Source organism: Nipponia nippon, unplaced genomic scaffold (assembly GCF_047370975.1).
Source record: "Nipponia nippon isolate SJK-2023a ecotype South Korea unplaced genomic scaffold, ASM4737097v1 scaffold_10, whole genome shotgun sequence".
Classification (NCBI taxonomy): Eukaryota; Metazoa; Chordata; class Aves; order Pelecaniformes; family Threskiornithidae; genus Nipponia; species Nipponia nippon.
In genome coordinates, this window is record NW_028262291.1 from 32,193,122 (window position 1) to 32,221,116 (window position 27,995).

Below are 27,995 nucleotides of genomic sequence, written 5' to 3' on the forward strand. Positions count from 1 at the left end.
GTCCTCAGTTTATCACTACAATCGTTAGTTATACTTACCATATCAGTGGATTTTCCTACCTTAAACTTAGTGCATTACTAACAGATACTTTCTTTGTTAGACAGCACCAGTATACATCAGAAAGGCAAGAGCAACATTAGATCTGATTTAATTGATACAAAATGTTGGACAGGACATGAACAGACAAGAAGAAAATCTAGATCCAAGACTTCTCATTTTCACACTTCTGATTTCTATTTAGAAATTAGAAAAGCAGTCATTCCTAATTAATTTTCTCCACATTCGCTGTATTGTAATTTTTTGTTACCAATGAAGCATGCATTTTGTAACATCCAAAAAAGAAAAAGACCAAAGCAATTCTGGAAATATGACTTACGCACTTAAGTTTATGCCAAATGCGTACTTCAGTGCCAAATCACAATACTATTTCAAGATGCAACTATGAATAAAACTCTCTCTTTGCCTTGAGGTGTCACATTTACTATGACCATACACTTCAGCTTTAAGCCATACGAAATTACATTCAAACTACAAATTCATGGGAATTGCCCATCCCAGAAGGAAAAGGTGTTTTGTCAGTACTTGTTCTTCCTCTTAGATCAGATCAGTTTAGTTGCTGTCAAACCTGAAACAGTCTTGTAGCAGGAGAGAGCTGACCAGTTTGTTTCCCTACTCCTAGCAACAGGAAGAAACACTGCCCATATTCCAGCTTGTGTAAATTTCCTCCAAGCAATTAAATTTTTAATTTAACTTTAGTACTACTGAGAAGGTCCATACACTGTTGCACAAAAACTGTATCATTACCTTGAGTTTTACACTTAAAATCAAGCATAGCTGTTTATAAACCAACAAAGACCTAGCCTTTTAAACAACCAGTGCATTAATGAAACGTGTGCTACTGTAACTCACCTCTATGTAAGTACTTGCATGCTTTATGGAAAGATGCATAATTTCCTATCTATTTTATAATATATGCCAGAATAATCAAGTGTGTGTGCATATATATAACCTCTCTCGCAGAAGAAAGAAAAAAATATATAGCCTCCTACCCCCAGGATCAAAGCTTTACGCACTAGAACTAGGCAAGGCTTTTAAGCTAGGTAGAAGTATCTTGACCTCTAAAAAGAAAACAACAGAAAGTGAAGCCACGTGAGATTTTGAAGAGTATCCGCTCTGAGATCCTAAGAGCACAACTAAGGTGTTTTTTTCTCTAAGTAGGAAGGGAAGACCAGAGGAGAGACCAACATAATAAATATTTAGGAATAACAACAGTTTTGGAAGCAGGAAGGTACATGGGGGGTTTTGGAGATAGTATGAAGAGAAAACAGTCTCCCATCTGTGATTCCCAGCACATTAGCTCATGGCATGCTTTTTTATTTCTCATGTCTCTTCACAACAGATAGCCCAGAAAACTAGGCTCTCCAGGCTCTGGAAAACAGAAATAAAAAGCACTCTACTAGCGCTCCTCCTATATACCCAAAGAATGGCGCAGCCATCCTAAAGCACAAAATCCATAATATAATTTATGCTTCCAGCCATCAGGAGCAGCATGGAATTTCACCTTCTATTTCATGTATCCTGGTTTCCTGTGCCTAATTATTACCTCTCCCCCTTTCCACGGCATAACCATTTGTGGCCTGAATGGTGGGCACGCAAATATTTAAAAGGCACTTGTGCTGAAGGCTCATGGGAAAAATGTTTACATTATGCCTTTAAGTATGATATCACTTCTTCAAGCAGCAAATTCCCCTTTTAAAAATATATACTGTTATTTTCCAATTTCAAATGAATTAGTGAAACCAATGAATCTCTTATTTGAAAAACAGTGAAATTAATTTTACTGTATAAACTCTTGTTCCCAGGGATATGAGAGAAAAATATATTAAATGCCCATTTCATTCAGCTTTTCTACCTTCACCTTGACCATTAAAGCACAGAAGAGAAAGAGCAAGGATAACATGTTATTTCAGAAGAATCTTCTCATGGAGCTTTTGGTTCAAGGAGGGATTTCCTTCATTCATTCTATTTTTAAAAAATCCATGAAACAGGGCTGAAGCGCCAGCTAATCTTATTTCTTTCAGATGTCAGTTCAGAAAAAAGAGGAAAGATTTGCTTTCAGCTTTGAGCAGCTAAGCTTGCAGGTCCCTCCCTGAGAGGGGCTTGGCTGTTACTCAAATCCATCCAGCCACAATGAAGTGCCCAGCTCCCCTCGATGTGCCGATGAAACCCAAGAAATGCATTACATAATCATGATGGCAAACACCAGAAAAAGGATGTGTGCATGCCTAAATGAACACATCACGATTCTCTCTTCTGGTGAGCTACAAAATCTCATCTAACAAGTTATGCCACCTGACTGTCTAAAGGCAGTCTGTCTTCAGCCAGTCAGATGGTAAATTAATGTTGTGACATGCCATACGATACAGATTTCCACAAAAAAAGCCAGCACCCCCAAGATAATCTAGACAGCAAAGGGTACAAGAGTTATATCTGAATAGTCACAGAGCAATGAAGGAATGTGAACACCATGCTCAGGAACAGCAGCTACATGAAATACAGGGTGTAGCATTAAGTGTTTGATTTCATTGTGAAACACAGTACTTAGATTTCAGGAATAAGAGTATCAAAATGTTCCTCAAGGGACATAAAAATTCCCTGTGATTGTGATTTTTAAAGCACGCATGGTAAGAATTAAGAACTATTAAATACTTCTAATACCAGAGTGCATCACGAATTAAATCAAAATAGGACCTACTTCGTATTAGGTGCAGCAAAAACAAAGCCAGTTCCTGAGATAATTACCTAAACTACTTGTCATACTGCGAGCATTAGGCAATTAATATTGAAACTGCGTTGTCTCTGCCAGAGGGAAAGATGCCATATAGTTAAGGACGTACAAGTTCATTTTCTATTGTGCAACACCTTGTTTGGCTTGCCTGTTTCTATCTGATCTGCATAAATTCTGTAAAGTTATCATTTAATTATGCAGTACGCAAATCCCTACATTTCAGTTGGTTTAAGCCGTTGCAGTCAGAGCGCAGGAATTCATCATCTCCCTAGTAACACACACCTGATCCAGAAAAGACTCAGACTGAGGCACAGCAATGCAGGCAGGCGAAAGCAATTTCTGGAAGTGACTTTAAAAAGACCTTACCCACCAGTGAAGGAAATCTGCTCCAAGTGACTAAATTCAGAGCCTCAGGTTTTTAAGCCCCCTCTACTCCAGCAGTGTTCAGAAGTGTCTTCCACCAACCTAAGCCAAACTACTGCACCCATCCTTGCTTGATGATGGTAAAAACCAAACCAAACCGGCATTGTAACCACATCAGGAGCAGTGTTACACGGGAATTTACCTGGGCTAACTCAAGGCATCTCTGAGAGCTACCTCACCACACTGTGACCTGGTGCTCCTCAAGCACCACTGCCTGAACAGACCACGTTGCAGGACAGTGCCATCCTCTGTCCCGCCTGTTAAGCATCACTACAGCTCCAGCCCACAGCCCAATTCCCATACCAGCAGCACTCGTTAACATCATTTTCCCTTTGAGGATGACCCCTGGATAAATACCAACAAATATCACTGCTAACATTCAGGCAGAACATTCGAGTCCCTAATGTCTCCTGACTACATCTAAAGTTAATTGGGGACACACACACAGAGGAAAATCAGTTCAGGGCCACCATGAGATCAAATGCCACACAACTCCTCATGCTGCCCTAAGGTGAACTTCTTCAAAGCTAACATTTGCCCAGAAAAGAAAAGATGCACCAGGACTGCAATACATACAATACACCCCACAGCCCTCTGAAGTGATAGCACCTATTTTTACATATGTAGTTTGAAGAAGAAGAGGAACAAGAAATACAGAAGTTCAGATGACTCTGCTTTGTTGTTGGGAAGCACGACACTTGAGCACCACAGACTCCTAAACACCCTAGCAAAACAGATGTTGCTAAGGTGGGTTTTTTTATATGCAAATATCTCACCTTTAATCAGTTACAACAGATCTTCTAATCAAACTCTGTTCTACTACTCAAAATTTGAGCTCTTTTTTCCCAAGAAACAAGAAAGCTGTTCTTTCATCATCCAGCCAATTAACTGTATTTTTTCTTAGAAAGGCCAAAATATTTTTTTTTCCCCCCAACAACTGGTACACAATTTCTCAGCAAGGCTTCCTCAATTCATCTCTATTATTCCAACTCAGGCGTGGGTTGTTTTTTTTTTTCCCCCAAAAAGGGTGCAGCAGAGTAGCTATGAAAGGCAAGATATTGATTATGACCACCATTCACAATGTGAAAAATTAACTGTCAGGAGAACATTTAATGAATTAGTTCTGCAAACACATGAAAAATGCTCTTCCAACTCCAACACTCTGAGTATTTACAGCCCCCTAAAATTATCCCAAGGGGCAAATTACTTTATAAAATTTATTAGTGAAAAATCCCAGTGAACCAATTTTTAAATGTATGCAAGAATTATAAAGCACATTTTTTCCCTTCTGCTATAAGTAGCAGCTGTCCTATTTATCTTTCAGGCTTTTTACTCCACACTGGGACTGTTCACACACAAACTTTGACAGAAGTGGGAGAATGTATTTTTAAAGAGGCTCAAAAAAAAAAAAAAAAAAAGAGAAAAGACTACATGCTTCAACAGTTTAAGATAAGCATCAGAAAATAACCTTTAAAAAGAGCTATATAACTTTCATATTGTTTTGACCTTATCCCCATAAACACTGTTGGCTAATTCCATTTAACTAGAGAAAGCCAGGTTACCCTTGGGGGAAATAAGAGATTAGCCTACACTAACAAAAAGTGATTCTTTGAACTTTTAAATATATATATATTTCACCTCCACAAAGACTTCCCCTCCCTGCCACCATCTCCCACACAGCCCCCCCTCTATAAGGCTCTATTGCCTGGCAAATAAGACACAAAAATAATGCCCAGCTGACAGTCATTTGGCCAAGCAATACTGCATGAAACAGCAGGCAATCGAAGTACTAGTGAAATAGTTTAATGGTTCTATTGCTGCAGTGCAGTTTTCACCTGAGTGATGGAAAATACTCTGCTGGCCCTGGTGCCATGAAGGCAAGTGGCATTTCCTTGAAGTTATGGCATATTTTTAATATATATATTTTTATATATATTTTTATATATATTCTTTTATATATATTTAAAAACTAGCAAGATTTAGCAATATTCAGATATTTGTGAACCGTAACAACTGAAGCAAATAAAGATAACACCAGATCCTTGAGTTTTCAAGCTCCCGTCATGACAAACAAGTGTGATTCCCTCCTCTCGCAGTGTCTTCAATGCTCACTTCTACCACCCTCTCTTGGAGAAGACATTCAAAAACCCATCTGAATGAAATATCATCTCTTAAATCCACACACACACCCCACCAAAGGAATGAAGTCAGATTAATTCAAGCCACATTACCTAACACTTCGCTATCACCACAAGCTGTAACCTGACAGACAACTTATTTCCCCCTCCACACCCCATCCTTCTGGGTTACCTCTCTACTGCCTTAGTGTCAAGTCAGACACAGGCTAACACCGTGAGAAGGGAGGAATGGGGAATGATGAGGTACTGGAGAAGTACTTACGGAGTGGTTTTCTAATTCTCTCATAATGGGGTTTGTTATTTACAGACAGTAGATATATAGTGGCTTCTCTGATACGGCTTAGAAGTAAAACCTGATGGACTCCATGAAGCACAAACTGTAAAGAAAAAGGGAACTAACGCATACAACCTTTACACAGGGTTTAAAAAAGGCTTTACAAAAAAGCAAGCAGCAATGGTTTTCAAAGCAGAAAGTTAAAACTGCACAAGCCCAACTTCCATTGGTTTTGGGTTGGTTTTTTTTTTTTTGATAGGTCATATTTAAAATCAGTTTCTGAGTTACTTTCAGAGGGCACAAACGCTATGTTTCCCAGACTCCACTGCGTCTCAGGCTTTTGTTCTGATAGTAGCTGCAACCAACTAGCACTTAGGGCTTGGAGTTTAATAAAAAGAGATTCATTTTTTAAAAGATAACAATATTACCCTTCAATTTAAAAAAAATGGCAAAAGACTGCAAGACGAAATAAAAAGAAGTAACGAAATCTCCGAGTGGGCCCAAAAAAGTTTCTAACAGTGAGGAGGAAAAGTGGCACATTAAAATTGTATCAATACTACTCATGCTGCACATGAGGAAAAGCTAATCTTTCCCTGTTAACATGTAACAAATGTCATTTTTAAAAAGCCTGCTTGGTGTTATTTGGTACACATGAATTTTGGCCTACGAAACTGCTCAGGTTTACAAGGAAGCATGCCTTTCAGTATAAACAATTCCGTTTTAAAACCTTATGACTTTTCATCATTACACAAGAGGTGTTAAACCTTCTGTTGCATCTTACTAGTTTTGTTCCCTGGCATTGCCCCAAGACACCACTACTGCCCAAATTGAAGCTTGTGGCCTTTTATCAAGCAGTTGATCCACACAGAGTTCATTTTCTGCTACCATTTTATCAATTATGTTGCTTATGTTGAACTTCATGAAGGGAAAAAAGTACAAATATTCAAAGCAAATTTTACCTTAAACTTGCTAAGACTGTGAATAATTTTCATCTGATACTGTATTTTCTGTCCATTGTCTTACTTCTGCTTAACCTGGACTTATCTGAAAATAATTGCAACTCGTTTGTTTTTAGTGTGATACACAATCATTTTGTTATGCTAACATCAGCTAGACTTAAGCAATATTGACTGTTAATTGATGAAACACAACACTTCAATTACAGCACTGTATCTGTTAGTTAACTAAATAAAGCTTACATGAAAACTTTTTCAGTTTTGTTTCCCAGAAAAGGAAAAAGCATGGAGCAAGGAAGCCAAGAATTACAATGTCAATGAACAGGTTGATAAAGTATTTTAATTTCACATAATTTATTACTGTTATAGTTTAAAAAACAGCAAGAGTCAGGAAGGAGGTAGAAAGCTAACCCAATGAAATGGTAAGTGATAAACTTCTAATTGCCTCTTGGCCACCAGCCTCTGAACTTTGGCACCATGGACAATTGTACAATGACTTGAAATATGAGTTGGTAATTACTGTTGGTCTCTGTATACAACAATTCCAAAATATCAGCCAAATCTTTCATCAAGAATGAATATGCCTTTTGTTTTCTGTAATTACTGTAAACACTGTCCTGCCAGTGACCAAGATTTCCTTACTATAGAAAACCTATATGTTTTCACAACAGAGCACTCTGCTTTTCAATTCCACCAGCAGTAAACTGAGTCCGTCACAGCTGAATGTATTGATCATTAAGAAAAAGCAGTCCATGTCCTACTGCAACAGAGAAAAAATTTTAAATGGATTAAAATGTGAATCTACCCTAGAATCCTTTTTCACCTCCACTTGAAAGAAATCTGCAACCCTCTTTTAACCTGTTAACCATGCAGGCAATAAGAATGATAGCGTAGCAGAAACAGCAGGTCTTGGTGCTCTGCTTCCAATATAATGGGCAGGTTTTAAGGAAGGTCTGGAGTTCATTCAAGACAGAAAACCCTGTTGTTGCTGTTGCCCTGTTGTCACAACCTGAAAGAAAGAGATTCTGAAGATAAAGCCTTCTTTACAACAGTTGAAGCCATAAATTTACAGTCTAGTTTACCTCCACTTCCCTCATACTCTCTTCCTATTTGCTGCATTTTCCATTTAATTTTTTGCAGTTACTTGAAAATTCTTGTTTCATCACTCTCATTTTCCTTGTTAAGAGAAACATTTATTCCACATTTTATGTATTGGAATTTATATATTCCGAACAAGCGGAAAGGTGTCTTACATCTTTTTCATACCATAAAGGCCTGCAGAAGTATTGCCAGATACGTAACGGAGTTTTATCATCTCAAAAAAAGTGTAGTGGTATCCCTTCCAGCTAAATGGTCTCTCTTGCATGCTAAATTTTTTTTTAACAATTTTAAGTGCTATTAACACTCTGAAAAAAGAATGCAGACAAACCTAAAATGCCAATGAAACATTTTCATACACATACATAAGTCTAATCCTATAATTTAGATTTTTGTGAACTAAATCACACGGCCAAAATATAATCTACAACTGCCTACTGGCCTCCACTTCAACCACAATACATATTTAGATTACAGGATTTCTACCCTTACCCAAGTGCCCTCTGAGAAACTGTACCAATGTAACAGAGCTGAATGTTTAGCAACTAAAGCAAAATGTGTTTCACTTCAGATTTATTGGAGGAAACAAGAACTTATTCTTCAATGGCACCAACTTAGGATTTAAAAAGATTAAAAATAAGACCTTTTGGGAATAAGTTAATACTGCTACCAAAGCAACCTGTTCCTTCTCTCGAACTACACTGATGACAAAACTTCTGAAGAGGAAAGTCTCCTGTTCGTCACAAGCCTCCCACAGGTAAGCTCCCATAAAAGCGATGGTTCTCTGTTATTACTGGTTTTCATTATATTCCAGCATTATTACTGACAAAAAAATGCTATCATGCACATTAAATGCTTGCTAGCCACCTACATTCAGCTGACAAACCACGTGTTATTTCTCTGGCAGAACTCTTGCCAAGGGAAGTACCCCATGGTCAGCACCTTGGTAGGCAAGTTTCTAATTTCTCCCACTGGCTTCTACCTCCAGCATATTATTTGCACCTACTGGGTTTCCTTTTTTTTTTTTTAAATACCAAAAAATTAGAAACAAAAGTTCTTCAAGAAGCATTCTACCTAGTGCTGTTATTTCAGATGGCACATTTAACAAATCCACTTCACTGCCCTGTGGCACACGATGGATGGCAGAGCAGCCATCTCCATTCGTCTGCTGCTTTTCTGCTGACAAGCTTCTGCAGTGCAGTGTCCTTGGCCCTCCCAAGCAATTCTTTCCACCACACCCCCGAGAAGTTTCCTACCAAATCCCAGCCCAGGTTCTGTCATCCACAGCTGCCAGCTCCTCAGATGAGCCTGCTTCGGAACTCCTTTTCTGTTGCTAAAAAAGCTGGGTGCATGTTAAAGGCAAAAGCAACTAAAAAACTCCAACCAAGAGGTTACCATGGTAAATGAAGATCAGAAAAAACAGGGCGGGGGGGAAATCAGTGTCTGAGGTTCAAAACCAATAGCCACTCGATTTTAAACTTAGAGGGGCAAAGTGTTGCTCTACAGTTCTGTGAAGTTAAGCAACTAGTACTGAAATGCCTGCAAACAATTTCACCAGTTACTGGTGCCTGGAAAAAGGGGCACAAAAGGCGGCACAAAAGGGAAAAAGAGAAAAAAAAGAAAAAGGGAAAAAAAAAAAAAGGAAAAAACCCCAAAGCAGTAAGTCTTCATGGATTGAGTTGCTATATACCAGCTGCAAATGCTAGTAAAAGCAGAATATGGCAAAACCAGCTAAAATATAAAAAAAACCTAGCCAAAACTGCACACAGATGCCCTACCTTTTTTCTTCCTCCTTTTTTTAAAAGGTAGATAGGCTTCTTTCTTGTTTTGTTATTGTTTTGGAGGAGCTAAAGATTAGGGGGAAGCAGCAGAAGAAGTGATGTTTAAATGTAAAGACAGCATTTGAAAAAGAACAAAGCCTTAAGTTTTCACAATGCTGTGAGAATTACATTGCCAATTTTTCTCCTCCCACCCTCTATTATTCTGTGATATAATCACATATTACATACAGTCGTTAATCAAAAGCTTCTCAAAGCTTTTCACAAACATCTAGTTAGGCCTTATAAAAGAAATGGTAGTTTTCCATCTTTCCAAACAACGACGACTCACAGACAGGGACCTGATCCAAGACAATGCCATGTCTCAACCAGAACCTGCGTATCTATTCCTCACTGCCGTGCTGCCCAGCACTCACCTGGGTGTTCTTTCTGGTCTCCCTCAGACAGCTCTAAAAACATTTACTATATACATTTAAACATACACTTTAAAACTATCTACCAGACCAGTCTAACTGCAAAGAAACTGTTCTTCGAATAAGCTGCAGGGTTTTCTTTGTGTTAGGACCAAAGCATATTACACAAAGCATTTAATTACATCTGAACAACAGTGCTGCTAAAAACCAGTCTGGCTAAACCAAGCTCTTGAGCCCAGCAATGCACATTAAGATTTGTAGGAACTGAACATGCCACAAAGAACGTTAGCTTCATTTGAAAAGAAGGTTAAGATTTCAGCCCCTTCCTTTCCTTGAAAGCATCCCACAATGAAAGCACGTCTGTACAACAAAAACTCAGGCTCCATTTCAGCCTTATTCTGATGAGTATTTGGGACCTTTAAAGATCCCTTCCAACCCAAACCATTCTATGAACCATTCTAATATTAATCAATTAACACTACATAAAATGAATAATTGGGAACACCAAATCCATCCTCTGCATTTGAAAACAGTAGAAGACAAAGGTGGTATTTTGAAAACAAGGTGCTTCGCTGTCTTCTTTGGACATGCTGTTGTCAGCTCTGCATATAATAAAAGCAACACAGGTTGTCACATTGTGCCCTACAGAGCAGACATTCGAAGGAGAACCTACTCAAGGCAGAAGAGGAGAAGAAAAACGTAACCAAACCTCACTGCGCAAATCCAGGTCACAGGCAAAACTTGTTTTGTACAGGGCCAGTTTAGCTGGAGATACTAATATCCCAAACCACTTGCTTACAGCCAAGGATGACCCGAGAGAGACCTAACTTACTAAGGGCAAAATCAGCCAGGCAGGTTAGGCAAAGAGCCAAGCCAACCTATCTTAGATAGACAGCACTCGCACAAGCCCTGCGGCTGAAACTAGGAAGATGGGGAGACGGAACTACTTGGTGGTGGGATAAGCACACTTGTTTCAAAGCCACCTTTGGTCTGTCTCGATACGGTGTTTTTCTCTGAGAAGTCATACTGCGATGGCATGCACCAACAGGTGTAGACATCTTTCTCACCTGCACAAAGGTATAAGATGAAGAATCGTAGGGTTAAGCTAATGAAAGTATCCAACACTTTAAACCACTTCACATCATCCCTCCCACCTTCATAAAATTTTCTCAAGACAGGCAGAAAGTAGTCCCTAATAAAGCTTTGTATAGACAAACTCTCCTTTTCACCGTTCTATAATGTTTTATACTTTAAAAAGAAGTATATGCCTACAAGTAATTTACCAGATATTAGACTTAAAATTAAAAAGGCAACACCCTTTTCTTTATGGTGCCTTACAAAGAAGGTGAACAAATTAATAAAACTTCAAAAAACGCATAATAAAATTTACAACATTCGTCACACTATAGTCCAAGCTATTATTAAATAGCTAGCATTGCAGCTGAAAGCGCAATATGCCAACCGAGAGTTTAGAAATACTTTTTACAATAAATCGAAATGCAGTTAAAACATGATAAGACATGACAAATTCAAGGAAACAAGAGATGTTTCTGACCACGAGCGTTTCAGAACAAGCCTAAGCATCCAGTCCTTATTTCACTCCTCACTGCTCCCTATCTACTCGCAGGTAGAGTCTCACAATACTTGTAGAAAATACAAACATTCCATGAGCGAGCTACTATGCAAAGGCAAACCTCTTGCCTCCAGTTCCAAAACAGGCAGTAGCTTTGACAGAAAACTGTCTGTTATGAATACTTTGGGGGAAAAAAAGAAGAGGTGGTGGCTGGTGCCCTTTCAGGCCAACACAGAGGCCAGATAACCCTGGATATAGCCCTGTCTGTCCCACACCATCCAAAAGTCACTTTAGTCTTTTTAGCTCCGTGACGAACTAAAGCCCTAGATCCTCCTAAACTGAGAGACAAAACCGTGAATTCCTAATGCAACAGTGCGTTCAACTCCAGTGACTGAGCACATTTCATTGCTTTTTTTAGATAGGATAAGAATACATCATGTTCAATAATCCAATTATGAGCATCTGCACCATCTTCACAGTAGCACTCGTGTCTACACTCTGGAAAATTATTTTTAGCATATTCATTTAGAAATCATCCCTATCTTTTCTATTTCACAGCCCAATATGCACTATTCTGTATCAACCGCAAGATTTGGTTATCTAAAGGGCTGGACAAACAAACTTTAGCAATTTACTTTTTCTAAAGTAATTTCATGGGTTTTTAAATGAATATGAACATTAAGGGAGACTAAGTCAAGTTCCACTTCATAATTACTCATTTCTATGAACATGTGTTGACATTTTTCAGCATATGGCCATTTCTTCTAAAGCAGAATCTCAAGTTAAATTTCACGTAAGTGACTTAAACTGTTCCCCAGCACTCATGCTTTACTCTTATCTCTACCAGACACAGGACTGCAAGATTTCCTGATAACCACCCACTTTGCAGCAAGGGATAGAGAAACCGACGCAACCCCGGAGACATTCTGCCATTCTTACTTTCCAAATGATCACACTTGGTGCCTAAAAGAAGCTCTACTGAACAGCCCGATGGCCTTTTTTTTTTTTTAAATACAAACGGGAAAGCAGGAGAATGCAAATCCAATATTACCACAACGCTGCTGCACCTCCTTGTCCCGGTCACACAGGGCCCCTACACAAGAGCCTCCTTCCCTTAACAACACTTCCATGTTGTAACTTCTTGTCTGCTTTACACCTTTCTTTCCGCAGCCGACGCGTGCCCATTCTAAACACCCCCCCAGTCTAACACATCACTCATTTCAGAAATATTTGCTAACTTCACGTTTACTTCTAGTTTTAGTCTAGCTCTCATTTCAAACCATCTGTAGTAAGAAACAGTCCAATAACTCACTATCATCAAATCTTTTTATCATGAGATAAAAAGCACGAGAACATTAAATGCAGTGGCATTCACAAAATTGCCAAGAAAGTATGGCAATCCACAAATAAACAAACACAGGACATCCTTTCCATAAGGAAGCCAAGGAACAAACAAGTTACACAATGCATTTTATAAAAAGCAACGTTTAGTGTTTAGTGAAGGCATAATACAGTAATCTTTTACGGAGGTATAGCAAGCAAAACAAAATACCAAACAGGAACATGAAGAAAAAGAATTAAATATGCAGAAAACACTGTGTGCCTTTCAAAAGTGATTATGATTTTAATACAATTCTTTTACATAACTTTTACTTGAATGCATTCCCTCAAAAATACACCATCATCAGCACAAAATAACAGATCTCTTTCATGATGGTATGCTGTGCTTATGACTAGTTTAAAATGAAAAAACACACTTTTTCCTTTTTTACTTTAATTGCATAGGCCCTAACAGCGATACAACGTTTTGTCCTGTGATTTTTTTTTATTTTTTTTTTTAAATCAAAAAATACACTAACCTGTCATGGTGTTCTGCTTTCTGGAAATAATGATCAGACACAGAAAGGAAGTTTATGCAAAAAAACTGCAGAAAATAGTTCAGATTGTTTTTATAAAGGAGAAAAAGGAAGGAAGGAAAAGAGCTATTCAGAATTTGGAAGCTTTGCTAAAAAGATTTCAGAATACAGTTAACTGATTAGGCTTAATTTTTACATAGCTAGATTATTTTACTATATTAAGATATGTAAAAGCAAAATTCTGACACCATAAGCAGTAAAACACTGAAACTTCACAACTGCATTAGGACCATCCGACACTCCGTTGGTTGGCAGAAGACGCTGTGTCTCAGCCACGCAATCTCAATCCTCCCTTGTGTCCACACTAGTATGTAGCAAGCAGCAAGCTGGATCATTTTGCTGCTCTGGCTGAGAAGCAAAAAAAAAAAAAAAATAAAAAAAAAAGGTCTGTGCAGATCCATGAGCTGAGCTGATTCACTGCCTATATGCCAATATATTAGTCCCATTGCAAGAAAAGTACGTAGAATACTTCAGCAGAAAGACATTATGTAAAAGCACTGCAATTTTAGGTTGCCTCCACCATGAAGCTTCACCTTACGCGTGGGATCCTTCCTGATCTTTGCTGAAACCAAAACTACACAGGACATTCTCCAACTGCACGTGCTGTGGGAGTTGCCTTTTTAAGACGATGCACGTTTAAAGCAGCTCTGGAATCAGTCAGTTCTGTAACCCACCACAAGGATCAGATCTCATTTTCAATACAGCTTTTAAACTTAATTTTAGGACTCTGCCAAATTTTAGCTAAATTACTTTTTTGCTTATGGTTTCAGAACAATGCGTTTCCACTAGGGAAATGAGAATCTGTAGTGGAAAACTATGTAGTAGGAAATGGGATATTTAATGAAAACATTATATTCTCATATATTTCAAATCCCATTGCATTCATGAAATAACTTACATGATTTGCCCTTCACCCCATCTTTTGGGCTCATAAATGGTAAGTGCATTATACAACTACCACAAAACTTCGGGTCAAGGAACGCAAGGGCTTTAGTATTATTCCCTCTTGAGATAGGAAACCAAATGCTGAATTGCAAAGCATCTAATTTCTACTTAAAGACAGTAGCCAAAGAACTTAGTAGACCTAGATAACATTCACTTTCAACTTCCTGCTTGCCAAGCACACTACTGAAATGCTTAATTTTTTTTTTTTTTTGAAAGAAATCACCCACAAATTTCAAAATGTTTCAGAAAAGGTTAAAGTGCCTAAATGTGAAGAAGCATCAAGCAACTGTTGGCTTTTATTTTTCAGCATTTCTATGCTGAAAGACTAACTTATTTAAATATTTCTTTAAAATAACAGACTCAGTACTGTTGTTTTTTCCTTCCACTTTTTGTGGCTTAATCCTGGCATCAAAAAATTCCCTCCAAAGGATGGCATTCATGCCGCCAACCCACATACACTTCTTGGCAGGCTACAAAGAAGTCAGTGCTCCTCACAAGGCAGCTCTGTGCTACGCGGTGACTGATGCCAGTAAAATATTGCCCCAGAGTTAAGCCTAGTATATAAAATGTATGCAAGCATCAGAATTCATCTTCTAAAAAATTCATTTCTCTTGATGAGCAACCGAAGTCTTCAAAGGCCTTGTAACTCAAAAGAAAGAATTTACAGTTTGTATCACTCCACACTTCAATTTTAACTGGAAAAAAACACTGAAGAATGAAGAAAATACAAAAACCACTCATGGACAGGATGAGCAAAAACAGACTGAAGATTCCAGTGCAAGATATTTCTCTCACATGCCTTTAAGTAATTATTGCTTTCAAAGCTCTCTGTCTATCCTTTGACATTGGAAACAGATGAGGAATTGTATCTTGAGGAGAAAGATTGGTTCATAAAAAGGATAAAAAGAACAGCACCAGAGGTCTGTGCATTATTTTTTTTTCCCTTATAAATGCACAGTAAGTGATAAAAGTTTTTCAGCTCAGCTCATCTTTTGCAGAGTAACATACTTCTGATAGGACCATTAGTAGCAGTGTACAGAAACATCAAACGAAACACAGTAAGAGACACACCATCTTCTATTCCCTGATTCCTCAAAAGTTGATTCCCTGAAATCCAGTACTTCCACACAGCTGCAAACTTAACTTCTAGCTCAAACTATCAGATAGCCTTTGCTACTCAGATTTCTATGAGCAGATACTATTTTCAGGAACTAACAGACTTATTTGATGAAACAGACTCATTAACCAGACACGAGAGTAAATAACCTTTATAGGTACAGCATGCAGCGACTCTTTTCTAGAGTATGAAGACTGGAAGCTCTCTGAAATATGCATACACACATATATAAAATACATGGTTATGTATGCTTATAATAATATACATGGTTATAATAATGTAGAAGCTGGTTTTGGTGAAATAATGTTTAGCACGTGAACCAAGTTCTCATGTTGTTTTGCATTACTTCTTGTTCCTATCATTCTTCTAGAAACTGGTAAGAAAAAAACCACATTCTCTTTGTTAATTGAACTTTGCCATTTTAAATTCATACCTGTTTTTTATGCACCTATAAGCTAATTGAATCTGGATCAAACTATTTGGCTCCAAAAGATCTTCTACCCCTACTCTACACTGCAAAGTAAAAAAAAAACACCACGCAAAATATAGGACTGCGCTCCCCACAAAGAGAAGGCAGGCAGTTATAAACTAGGGCAATAAATGAAAGCTCAAAGTATATGTTCACAGCCACCACAGTTGTATGACACATTAAAATAGTCTTCTGCTCGTTATCCATGTAGAACTCTCATCAACTCAAAACTTCCTTGTGTAAATATCTGTATATTTGCATGCAATTATGCTGTGGCAACAAGTGGACTTAAACGGTTGTAACACTTTTTTGTGAGATCAGATTTCTGCTTATGGGTTATATTTTTAAAATAAGTAGTGAAAAGCCATTTTTAACAAAAGACAAAATAACTTATTCGGCAATATAAGTTAAGTCATTAATCAGAGCAAATGTACAATTGCAAATAAAAATCACTATAACAAATCATTCAACTATTTGCATACTCAAGATTAAAAGATGTGTTTGAAAATTCTCCCTCAGAAATGAGAAAAAAGTTTTGCGAGGCTGTTAGTTACAACCGTTTCAAATAAAAAACTCACCTACCCTAGAAATGCGAAGTCTGAAAAAGAAAAAAAAGTCTAAAATCGGAATTCTTATTACCAGTACTGATCTCAATGTATCACAGAATCATTAAGGTTGGAAAAGACCCTTAAGATCATCAAGTCCAACCATTAACCTATCACTGCCAAGTCCACCACTAAACCATGTCCTCAAGCACCACGTCTACCCGTCTTTTAAATACCTCCAGAGATGGAGACTCAACCACTTCCCTGGGCAGACTGTTCCAGTGCCTGACCACCCTTTCGGTGAAGAAGTTTTTCCCAATATCCAACCTAAACCTCCCCTGGCGCAGCTTGAGGCCATTTCCTCTTGTCCTGTCACTTGTTACTAGGGAGAAGAGACCGACCCCCACCTTGCTACAACCTCCTTTCAGGTAGCTGTAGAGAGCGATAAGGTCTCCCCTCAGCCTCCTCTTCTCCAGACTGAACAAGCCCAGCTCCCTCAGCCACTCCTCATAGGACTTGTGCTCTAGACCCTTCACCAGCTTTGTTGCCCTTCTTTGGACACACATAATATGTTATGGAGTATAACAAAAATAACAGAAATAATCTTTGGCAGTATAGAACAGTTCTACATTAATTGGTCATGGCAACAATGTTCTGCTTTTAAATCCATCTGATAATGAAACCTTTCCAGAAATCTGAGAATACAATGCTACTTTTCTTAAGAAGTCAGGAGGCCTTAGTACAGTATACAGATGAGACCTGGAAATATCAGAGAGAGTTGTTCCTGATTATCAGTGGAGATTAAGAATCATGTATGCTTAGCAGGCTTCAAGTTTCATGATTTTTATGTGTTTGTATTTTTTTTCCCCTAAGTGGACTACTTTGAAAATGTTTTAGGAAGAAACACTATTTTCTGTTTTATCAACTTCCGAATTTCAGAATCTTATGAGCTATCCCTAACATTTAATATGTACTTTTAGAAGATAAAAATCCTTATACTAAATCTTCCAACCTCACTAGCCAACTGCAACTTGCCAAGGGAAGTTCACAAATAGAACCATTCATTAAATAAATACACTGTTCTGCACCAGGCAGCCCACAAAGATTCAACTCCAGTGCTAAACCCCATGTAGTTTCAACTGCCATGATCACGTACCTAGTGGGGCTTGACCTCATCCACAATTAAAATATACATGCATTATATTTATTTGTTTTCCTGAATGTGTCAGGGATGCCTGACTACCAGAATTCATTTCAAAAGGCTTTTATTGCCAAATCCATTAACTAATGTCTTCCTCATCTACAAATGCTTGCTAAAACTTCTTTACTGACACACAAAGCTCCAAATGCTAAGAAGAGTCTTCTTGAATATAGTTTCAAAATTAGAATTTTGTTTTATTATTATAGCCCATTACACACAGTAACATAGCATACTGAGGTAATACTGCTTCTGTTTTTAAAACTCAGATTATTGTAGAAGTGTAATGGAAATGTAATTACTTACATTAAGCTAATTACAACAAAGGGAAATACATTTAAGTTGTTCTTTTATCAGTGAAGAACCACTAAACAACTATGGTTTTAATTATTTTTAACGTAGGTTAGTCATATCACAGTCTCTACTTCCTCCCCCAAAATTTAACAAGAAATAAATAGCAGAAAGTAGTACTGCTCTTTATAACAGGGGAGAAGGGGGGGGGGGGGGTGTGCTACGAAAATACAGTAAATATTCATCAATGATAGTAGGGCTTTACTCAAAATCCAGAAATAGCACATAATTTCCTAAGTTTTGTATTCTCCCAGATTACCCAAAGCTGCTCTGTTTCAAGAAATAACTGCGGCCAGGTAATTTGGATGGACCACTTTCCCTCCTGGTAACTTCCTGGAACAAGTAGTTAGTTCACAGATTATTTTCAGTTCCTTACAGTCAGCTTACAGTTTATGCGCAGCCTTCGGTTTACGTGGCACCTCCCCATTCACAAGTTGTCATGACTAACAATTAGCATCATCAGAGCAAGTCAGCGGCAATAAATATTTTATGAGAACCTCGTAAGAATCAATTTTAAAATAAGAGGCAAATACAAGAGAGTCAGTATTTGATCATGAAAATTCACCTGTAAAAGTTTTTTTGGGTTTCTTCCCCCACCCCTTCATAACACTAAAATACTCAAGTATTGTAGGTAGATTTATCATTTACCTGCAGACCACCTCATCTATGAAAGCTGAGGCAGATCCTTAGATGCTGAAACCACCGACTCTTCTAAACTACTACCTGTTGACCTACAGCAGAGTCCCAGGACCTACCTGGGTATGGAATACCAAAACTAGTAAAGGACAAGCAGTAATCAACACATAAAGCAGGTAAACTGAAGGCATTCAAGAGCCCAGAAGAACGACATGTCCAGTTAAGACAGCTTCCTATCTTCTTCAGGCTTCAGAAGGAATCGCATTTGGTCATTTCACAGCAGTTCTATGAGCTGGCACGTTTTCATGGAAATTGCCATTTTGTGTTCTAGCACCTGAGCTGCCATCAAAAATAGTTTGACTGATCCCTTAAAGCAGCGAAGAACTTCAAAAATAAAAACGTATGCTTGCTGACTATCTGCAGCAATGATTTGGGATATAAGAATTCATTTCAAGGTAACAGGACCGGTAAAAAGAAATATCACAGAAACCTATAGAACAACGGAAGAAGCATTATTATATTACAAAGATCTCCTTATTCTATTACTGAGCAATAATTATGTTTGGGATAACATCTTGAGAGAACAACACACATATTTTCTCCATCAGGCGCTATTTTCTAACTATAAAAGCACCTAGAAATAAGAGACTAGACGCTTTGGTAGAAAGCGATGTAGCCACTGACCACAAAAAAAAAGTCACTGCTTCTAGTTGTATGCAAAGAATAAGTGTCCTTATTATTCCCTTGATTTCAGCCCAAGAACAGGTCAGAAAAGAGGATTTTCTCTTTGTGAATACCAACATGAAACTTTGGAGGATGTTTGGTTTATCTTGTAGTCATGTAATTTTTTTTCTGCAATATAAAAGAACAGATTTATCTCAGAAGTATCACACAGCATCATACTGTACTTGCAATTAATTTTCAAAAGCAAAATGAACTTAGAACATTATCATCCACAAAACACTAATTACATTAGGATTATTATCTCATTTTTCAGAATATCACTCTAGAATTAACATATATCACTTGAGACACTATCAGAAACAACTTCATTCATGTACTAATTCACAAGTGTTATATTTGGCATTTCGCAACCCCAGAGCCCAGCCAACAGAGACTTCCTTTTTTATATATTATCTAGAAGTCTCAGAGAAATACTTCTAAAGGCAAACGGACTAGAATTATTCTGAGCATCTTCCTCTTGCTATCTGAAATGTAACATGATGCCTCTCAGATATCCCCAAAATCTAGTGCAAATGATTATTTCATATGACCACACTGGCTCTCAAAATATGCATACTAGCCACCTCTCTACATAATACAGCTCTGACCATCAGCCAGCTACTGGGATACTGACAAGGCTAAAATACACCTGTGTATTTGCAGCACATTGATTCACCCAGTACCCAAACAGCAAGGGGGTGAGGAGGAAGGTTCAGGGAAGATGGCACCCTGGGAGACCTCCCCCTACCTGAGGGGAGGCAACAGGCACAAAGAGCTGCCTCAGCTGTATCACAGTACTACATACACAGTTAAACGTAACTGCAGTCGCACATTTTATTCAACAGTTTAAAGTGTTCAAACAAAAGAACCTGTTAAGCAAAGCTGAGATTTACAGTGCTTGTTCCTTTCAAAAACTTCATTAAATCAGCTTCTTATTACACAGCAACCATGAGGAACTGTTTACGATATATTAAAAATGCACCTTCATAAGTGTAGCAAACAAGTCAGGGTGTGGTTGCCTCACAGTTGGCAGGGAACGTGTGTCTTTCAAATATTTCCAGTTCTACTGTGCAGCAGCTTGGGTTTAAGGCAGCATAATGCAACAGGTTAAAACGCATTCAAGAGTTATCTCACGCCATTGCCACAACTCCAAGGTGTGCCTTTTGGCTCTGCTAGAGATACTCTTCATTATTCATCATACTTTAGTTGCCTGTTCAAAGGAAAACATCGTCATTTCTTTACAGTAAGGTATATAGTGAAGCACTATAAAGAGAAATCCAACCATTTAGGATTTGCTAAAAGGAGACAATAAGCATACAAAAACTATTCAATGCAATACATCTGAACAGTTCAAGGATAAGCATCATGGAAGTTTAGGAGAATAGCAAGATCTCTTATTGAAGGGTCTTAAAGAAACTAAATTCCCATAGGATGAGAGCACGACAAATTACCTGGGAATTATAACTGATCAACAAATATGAAGTGGAAGATAAGCAGAAGCAATAAGCTATTTTAAATGGTGACCACAGGAGAGAAAAAGAAGGTTATCAGTGCATCATCCTCTTCCCTTTCCCATGGATCTACACTCGGACCTATGCTCATGAACATATGCATCAACATGGAGTAAACTGACAAGACAGAGAAACTTTTGTAAACTTTGCAAACCTAAAAAGACTGAGATTTAGATTCAGAATTAGTCAGAATAATCTTGTCTGAAAGTCACTCTGGATAGCTACAAAAGGTTTACACAGGGACAGGCTGATTGTGAAATAAAAGTGTTAGATGAAATCCATTGCCAATAGATGCAATAGGAAGGGAAAAATAACGCCGAGTCTACATATTAACAGGCTTCACATCTGTTGTTACCCTTCAGAAAAAGGCCTGAAGTCACTACGGATAACTCACTGAAAATACCAGCTTTACACCATCAAAAAGCAAGTGAAAAGAATCGGGATATTTTAGAAAGGAAAGGAAAACAAAAAAAGAATGATCACCACATACAATTTAACATGGTTCTTTTTGACTACTGTTTGTCACTCACATTGTTCAAAACGACAACAGAGGGACTAAAGAAAAAGTGACAAACAATCAAAGATACAGCACAGCTTCCATACAAACAAAAATTATGGACAATTATGGCCTTAGAGGGATTTAAAAAAACAAAAAAACAAAAAACCAAAACAAACAGCTAAAATCATGAACACAAGCAGGAAATGTACAGCACGTAGAGGACAAACAGTGGATCAGGCCCAGTCAGCATGGGTTTATGTAAGGCAGGTCCTGCTTGACTAACCTGATCTCCTTCTATGACAAGGTGACCCACTTAGTGGACGAGGCAAAGGCTGTGGATATTGTCTACTTGGACTTCAGTAAGGCCTTTGACACTGCTTCCCCACAGCATTCTTCAGGAGAAACTGGCTGCTCATGGCTTGGACAGGCATAATCTTTGCTAGGTAAAAAAACTGGATGGATGGCTGGGCGCAAAAAGTTCTGGTGAATGGAGTTAAATCCAGTTGGCAGCCGGTCACAAGGGGTGTTCCCCAGGGCTCAGTGTTGGGGCTGGTCCTGTTCAACATCTTCGTTGATGATCTGGATGAGGGGATTGAGTGCACCCTCAGTAAGTTTGCAGATGACACCAAGTTGGGTGGGAGTATTGATCTGCTGGAGGGTAGGAAGGCTCCACAGAGGGACCTGGACAGGCTGGATCGATGGGCCAGGGCCAACTGTATGAGATTCAGCAAGGCCAAGTCCCGGGTCCTGCACTTGGGTCACAACAACCCCATGCAATGCTACAGGCTTGGGGAAGAGAGGCTGGAGAGCTGCCCAGCGCAAAAGGACCTGGGGGTGTTGGTTGACAGCTGGCTGAACATGAGCCAGCAGTGTGCCCAGGTGGCCAACAGCATCCTGGCTTGTATCAGGAATAGTGTGGCCAGCAGGACCAGGGAGGTGATCGTTCCCCTGTACTTGGCACTGGTGAGGCTGCACCTCGAGTACTCTGTTCAGTTTTGGGCCCCTCACTACAAGAAGGACATTGAGGTGCTGGAACGTGTCCAAAGAAGGGCAACAAACCTGGTGAAGGGTCTGGAGCACAAGTCCTATGAGAGCGGCTGAGGGAACTGGGGTTGTTTAGTTTGAAGACAAGGAGGCTGAGGGGAGACCTTATTGCTCTCTACAACTACCTGAAAGGAGGTTGTAGCGAGGTGGGGGTCGGTCTCTTCTCCCTAGTAACAAGTGATAGGACAAGAGGAAATGGTTTCAAGTTGCACCAGGGAAGATTTAGGTTGGATATTAGGAAAAACTTCTTCACCGAAAGGGCAGTCAGGCACTGGAACAGGCTGCCCAGGGAAGTGGTTGAGTCCCCATCCCTGGAGGTATTTAAAAGACGGGTAGACGTAGTGCTTAGGGACATGGCTTTGTGGTGGACTTGGCAGTGCTAGGTTAATGGTTGGACTTGATGATCTTAAAGGTCTTTTCCAACCTAAACAATTCTATAATTCTATGAAGTAGTTATCCATGGTATACAAGGATTGGTGAAATCTCAGTAAGATAACCAGAGTTTAACAAGAAATTTAAGAGCAATTTTCTCTGTAATATATAATTGTGACCACAGGCTAACATCAAGGTTAGAATTATAGTTTGATTCAAGAAGTGAATCCATTGAAGATCAGGCACTTTTTAATATAATGTGTCACCTCCAGCGCTGGCAGTCCTGAAGCTAATAGAACACTGGAAAAATAACTGCTTGTAATATACTGTTTCTTACATTTTTCCCCTCATATTAAAAAAAAGGGTGGGGGAACTGTTAAGTTTACTGCAGGTTACTGCTACTGTTTTAGCAGTATTTAAGGCTTAGATTTAGCAGTCCCAAAACTGGTACATGTAAAATAGTTTTGATTAACAAGCATCTAAGTCACTCTCAGATTATCAAAGGAAGTGCTGTTCTCTCTATTCAGCATTTCCTGAATGCTACCAGAACTTTCTCTTATTAAATCAAAGTTTTCTAGGCGCCATTTGGGGCAGGGGAGGGGTGTGGAATGTCACAAGGGTCACAAATGAGTCACCTGAAACTACAGACTAGCAACCAAAGTTGAACAACATACTTCATTAAGGAGCCCCTACAAAACCTGAAACAAATCCCACGCATTCCTGTATCATCAGATTTGTATTAGGTTGAACTATGCATGTAATGAAAAAAAAAAAAAAAGTTTTTAAAATAAAGCCTGGGATACTGAGAAGTTAAGATTCTTTTTCATGCACCAAATTTTCAACTGCTTACAGCTTGCATTCAATCCTTAAAAACATCTCTTATTTGTAAAGTACATAATTTAAGATTATGCAATTGCACTATGGCTGCCCCAAAATATTATGTGCTGAAAGCCCCAAAGTGTTTACGGATGAAGCTTGCCAAACAATCATTCCAACAAAACCACAACTCAACCACTACTTGAGCTAAACTTGTTTGAACTAGACTGAAATACAGATGTAAAGTATTATGTTCATACTAAATTGCAAAATAAATGTCAAGAAAACAAAAACAACACACCTGTTGGAATGCATTCACAGAAGCAATCTGCCATGCACAGAGCTGGCAAAGATAACCATGCCATTGTAATACAGATTTGAAAGAGGAGAGAAAAAAAGGCAGAACAGTAAGTTTCATTACAGGAACACACAGAAAATCCATAAATACCTCAGACCACTGATATTGTTTAGGTGGGTTTTTCCTTCTCTCAGAATTGCACTCGGAAACAAAAGGAGTGATGTACCCCCAGTGGGGGTCAGGGGGGAGAACCCAGGAATCTCACCTATAGAGTTCAAGTACGGCTTAAAACATAAGATTATTCTCATCCAGTAGCTGCATATTGTGTAAAGAAAGAGACTTTGTCTCATCACAGTTTCTAGTGTCCAAAAATGACCCACAGCAGCATCAATTAACATCCTCCCTGCAGAAGGATATAAAACCAAAAGAATTACGGAAGAATTGTTGTGGCTGTGAATTCTCTCAGAATGAGTCTGCAGCTGCACTACACTCACAAAGTTGCATATTACAACCTACATTTTTTTGTTTCACAAATAAAAGTTACACCAGCTTTGAGACTTTCAGATAAGTGATTTCCCTTTCCAGTTTGATTCACTGCTCTTTAAAAATACATCTACTAGCTTTGCTGGTCTTTCAGAGAAGGCAACATATAAAGACCCAGAAACACCTGAAGTTACCACACTATTTTTAGGATGTGGTTTGATGAGCACATCTTTCGGTGCAGCTTCTTGCCTCACTACTGCCTTCTCAATTGTGCAAGCATGTACGAGGTGGAGGAGGGTAGACAGACAGCAAAATGACTCAATGACTTGTGCAGCAGTGACGTACCTGGGAGAGAGGCCCAGAAGCAAAATCTAGCAGAGAGCAGAAAGCCAGGGCTCCATAAGCTGCCACCGGCAGTAAAACAGGCCAGTCATAATGCAGTTTCAGGTGTGGACCTGACACATAAGGCACCCTAACTCATCATTAAGCATATTACATTGTGAGTCCCTTTCCTAGGCTGTCAAACAAACAGATTTGGGAGACACATCTCAAAATCAAAACTGCAAAGGAGAGCGAGAGAAATGCAAATTTCAATCTTAGGTGCTTATATGAGCTTAGAGCTTTCAAATACAAAACCCAAAACTATATTCTGTCTTAACCGCACATTGTTCCTTTGGGCACATAAGACTGGCTCACTACCATTCAGAAAAGAGGGCCATTTGGCACACAATAGATTAACGAGGGATATCTCTGTATAGTTTAGATTAGGTAGCAACTACCTAAGAAGTTCTGAAAATTCACAAAATGCCCGTCTATCAAAACCAGCCCAAACTGCAATTAAAGACAAAGTATAAACCATTTTACGGAAGAATACCTGAACTCATTACACTGAAAAGCCTATTCTAAGTACTCTTCAAAAGAAGTTACTATCATTTTCAATAATTTTCTAATCTGCAAGGCACAAAGGGGACGTAAACTATTGTTACCTTATCTGTAACACCACAGCATATGTTAAAACCACCTTTACTCTTCCCTCAGCCGTCCTTGTTTTAGGAACCATGAAAAAAATCCACCTGCACACAGGAAAATTACTTTCTCCTGCTCCATCATGTCAAGCAAAGAGACTCTTCATGTTTGAAAAGAAAAATTAAGCCAAATCCATGTTAGCATTGCATTGCAGGAATTACATTTTCTTCAGTAGAAATAAAAGAGCTTTAAAGTGTAAAGTCACTGTACTAAGTCAATTTTGCCACAGGATGATCCTTCCTGTCCATCAGGACTCTTCTAAATTCCTACAATGTATTTTTTAAAAAGTCATTCTACTTTTGAGTCTATTAACAACATAGAGCCCGCAAGAACAAAAGGTCAGAAACTGTTACAATGAATCACCTACAGCTACGAAGCTAAAGTAGTCCTGAGAATAACACAGAAAAATCCAGATATTGTTTAACTATACACTGTGGAATAGATCTTCAAAAGAAACGGGAGCTTCCGTTCTCAGCCCACTTCTGTTCAAGCTTCTTCTCAATGTGAGCTTTTTACTGCATGCCAAAAAACTATCAGGCAAAACTTTAGTATCTGACAAGAAAAAAAAGCTTTTCCAATTCAAATTAAATGCATTTTAGGATATTTCAAACCCAAAGCAACTCCCTGAAGTTATGCCTCAGTAATACTTATGATCTCCATATACTAAAACTGGTTTAAAAAAATGCTCTGCTTCCCCCAGGTTTCATAGCCAACATGGCACTTTGCTTTATTCTTAGATTTCAAAATAAACAGATGCCAAAAAATTCGCTTCATTTTCCTCAACAAACTTACTGTTCTGCCACCATATATCTGTACTGTGGAAAGCACTTCATGTCTACCACTACCATTTCCCAGGTTTAAGTATTCAGAATGCTGGTATTTCGCCTTACACTGGAACGGAGAAAGACTGAATGTGACTGCTGTCTTTACCCTTCATGATTTCCTTTGTTCTTTCCACTTACGTAGCAGGAAGTGGCACATTCTGTATTACAGTATAGCCAAGTATCCACAGAAGTAAGGTTTGTGCAAGATAAGTGAATTCTTACCCTGCTCATCAATTCCTTTAGATAGCTGTAGGTTCACATAAATCTTCAGATTTTCATTCCTGTCAGAGTTAATATCTGGTCAAGTCCAAAGAATGGTTTTCACCTGAAATATATCAAAAGTTGGAGATTTGATTTTATGGCAACAGCATCATTAAAACAAAACAAAACAAAAAAAAATCCCTTTTTTCTCCAAAGTATTCTAAACTTGTTCTCTTCTTTTGTAAGAACATTACTGAGAAAAATTTTAGTCACAGTTGTGACCATATAAGCAATTCACAGAGTGACCTGATCAACTGAGTAAGACTACATGGCAAGTTCAATTATGGATGTACCATATGCTTCAATATTGCTTTAGGTATACAAAAGGAATCAATTTGTGCAATTTGTTCAAAACACACAAAGCCCTTTTGGCAAGATCATCCTTTAGCTGAACAATCAGTTTGAATATTTGCCTGCTGAAAACATCACGCGTTCGCATCCCACAGTAATAACAATAACTTAAACAAGCACAGGAGTAACAGAGCTCTGAACCACCTGGTTCTGCTAAAGGAATAGATACCTTAAGATGGCAAGAGAACTTGTCAGATCCATGTTTATTAGCAGAAATAACCAGTGGTTTTGTGCTTGGTGGATTTTTTTTTTCCTAATTAACCTTCCTCTGATAGTTAAGGTCACCTTTACCAAAGCCCCTCAGCAGTGGTACAGCAGTAGCCTTAGATGTACAGAGCTACTTCAAGTTTTGTAATTCAGTTTCCCTCTTATTTTACGCGTGACCAGAAATGCGAATCAATAAATTCTAGAAATGAAATGTTTATGTCTCAGAAAATGTATACAGCCAAGAAGCTTCTTACACACAACTTAACTGAAAGTCACTATCACAATAACATACAAAAAAATACAAGCATTAATAATATTCGTTATTAGCCTCAAAGTGTGATTATACCTGGAACACATGGTCTAATACCAGTTTTTACTTCTCCTTTTTGCAGGCTGGAGTTAAGGTTTATCTTTCAGGAGATGCAACGATCATCACAGTCACACTAGAAAGCAGTATGACAATCAGTAGCATTTTTTCTTAGTAAAGGCTCTCAACCAAAGGACAACCTGGTACAGGTCTAGAATTCAACAGCAGCACATCCCCCCTGGCCATTAATCCCCCCTGCCACTCTTCCAGTGCTCCTTAGCCAATAGTTCAGCTGATTACTGTTTGATCTACTCGCTTAGTGTGGATGCACTTCTGCAAAGTGGAATTTAGCTTTTAAGAACAGTCTGTGTTTTATCTACTAAAACACACGAAAATAAAAACTAATCAAGCTAGTACTCTACATCATGTATTCTCCCACCAGTGAAAATGGAAAGAAAGAATTGTCAAAAAAGGATGAAACCCATTAATGGAAGCAATTCTTACACAATTTTTCAAAAGCATGAGCTTAAAAAAAAAAAAAGCATCAGCAACGCTGACTACCTGCCCACAGAACCTTATGTTGCTTTTGCAAAAAAATACTAGTGCCCCACTAGTACCTTCTGCTCCTCAGCACTAAACCAATTCTCCTATTTGC

At 38.5% G+C, this 27,995-nt stretch overlaps 1 protein-coding gene across 7 annotated transcripts in view; it reads right to left on the reverse strand.

The window, feature by feature from the left end:
* Nucleotides 1–27,995, reverse strand: part of SIPA1L1 (signal induced proliferation associated 1 like 1) — a 232,186-nt gene that overhangs the window by 183,026 nt on the left and 21,165 nt on the right. For all 7 annotated transcript variants that reach the window (XM_087746430.1, XM_087746434.1, XM_087746424.1 and 4 more), the window contains one exon: nucleotides 26,437–26,539. The gene's annotated coding sequence lies outside the window, so the exon portion shown is untranslated. The remainder of the gene's footprint in view (nucleotides 1–26,436; nucleotides 26,540–27,995) is intronic.